This window comes from Mandrillus leucophaeus, unplaced genomic scaffold (genome assembly GCF_000951045.1).
Source record: "Mandrillus leucophaeus isolate KB7577 unplaced genomic scaffold, Mleu.le_1.0 Scaffold63, whole genome shotgun sequence".
NCBI lineage: Eukaryota > Metazoa > Chordata > Mammalia > Primates > Cercopithecidae > Mandrillus > Mandrillus leucophaeus.
Genome location: NW_012106808.1, coordinates 352,709 through 354,810, shown reverse-complemented (window position 1 = coordinate 354,810; position 2,102 = coordinate 352,709).

Genomic DNA, 2,102 nt, shown 5'->3' with positions numbered 1-2,102 from the left:
ACAGAGTTACATCTGTATTTCGTGGATCTCTTTGCTAGCCTTATTTTTTTGGAACCTGAGAACAGATACTTCGGATCCCTTTGAAGACTCTAGGTCCAAAGGCAATATCCTCCGACAATAAAGAGAAAGAAGCCTTCTGAGAAATTTCTTTGTGTTCTGTGAAATCATCGCACAGAGTTACAGCTTTCCCCTCAAGAAGCCTTTCGCGAAGATAATTCTTGCGGAATTTGTAATGTGACATTTGGAAGCCCAAAGAGGGCCATGGTGAAAACGGAAATATCCTCAGATGAAATGTGGAAAGAAGCTTTCTGAGTAACTTCTTAGTGTTCTGTTAATTCATCTCACAGAATTACAGCTTTCCCCTCGAAGAACCGCTCGCTAAGCCTGTTCTTGTGGAATTCGGAAAGTGATATTTGGAAGCCCATAGACGGCTATGGTGAAAAGGAGAATATCCTCAGAGAAAAACTGGAGAGAAGCTTTCTGAGAAACTGCTTTGTCATGTGTGACTTCCACTCACAGAGTTACATCTGTACTTCGCGGATCTCTTTGCTACCCTTATCTCTGTGGAATAAGAGAACAGATATTTCGGATCCCTTTGAAGACTCTAGGGCCAAAGGAATCATCCTCCGATAACAAAGAGAAAGAAGCTTTGTGAGAAACTTCTTTGTGTTCTGCGAAATCATCTCACAGAGTTTCAGCTTTCCCCTCAAGAAGCCTTACGCTAAGACAGTTCTTGTGGAATTTCCAAAGCGACATTCGAAAGCCCATAGAAGGCTATGGTGAAAAAGGAAATATCCTCAGATGAAATCGGGAAAGTAGCTTTCTGAGTAACTGCTTAGTGTTGTGTTAATTCATCTCACAGAGTTACAGCTTTCCTCTGAAGAGGGCGCTCGCTAAGCCTTTTCTTGTGGAATTCGCAGAGTGATATTTGGAGCCCAGAGAGAGCTACGGTGAAAAAGAATATATCCTCAGAGAAAACTGAAAAGAAGCTTTCTGAGAAACTGCTTTGTGATGTGTGACTTCCACTCACAAAGTTACATTTGTATTTCGCGGATCTCTTTGCTAGCCTTTTCTCCGTGGAATCTGAGAACAGATATTTCAGATCCCCTTGAAGACTATAGGGCCAAAGGAAATATCCTCCGATAACAAAGAGAGAGAAGCTTTCTGAGAAACTTCTTTGTGTTCTGTGAAATCACCTCACAGAATTACAGCCTTCCACTCAAGAATCCTTTCGCTAAGACAGATGTTGTGGAATTTACAAAGTGATATATGGAAGCCCTTAGAGGGCTGTGGTAAAAAAGGAAATACCCTCAGATGACATCTGGATAGAAGCTTTATGAGAAAGTGCTTAGTGTTCTGTTATTTCATCTCAGAGAGTTACAGCTTTCCCCTCAAGAAGCCGCTCGCTAAGCCTGCTCTTGTGGAATTCGCAAAGCGATATTTGGAAGTCCATAGAAAGCTATGGTGAAAAACAAAATATCCTCAGAGAAAAACAGGAAAGAAGCTTTCTGAGAAACTGCTTTGTGATGTGTGACTTCCACTCGCAGAGTTACATCTGTATTTCGCGGATCTCTTTGCTAGCCTTATCTCTGTGCAATATGTGAACAGATATTTCGGATCCCTTTGAAGACTACAGGGCCAAAGGAAATACCCTCCGGAAACAAAAAGAAAGAAATTTTCTGAGAAACTTCTTTGTGTTCTGTGAAATCATCTCACAGAGTTACACCTTTCGCCTCTAGAAGCCTTTCGCTAAGACAGTTCTTGAGGAATTTGCAAAGTGATATTTGGAAGCCCATAGAGGGCTATGGTGAAAAACGAAATATCCTCAGATGAAATCTGGAAAGAAGCTTTCTGAGAACCTTCTTAGTGTTCTGTTAATTCATCTCACAGAGTTACAGCTTTCCCCTCAAGAGGTCGCTGGCTAAGCCTGTTCTTGTGGAATTCACAAAGCAATATTTGGATGCCCATAGAGGGCTTTGATGACGAAGAGAATATTCTCAGAGAAAAACTGGAAAGAAGCTTTCTGAGAAACTGCTTGGTGATGTTTGAATTCCACTCACAGTGTTACATCTGTATTTCGTGGATCTCTTTGCTAGCCTTAT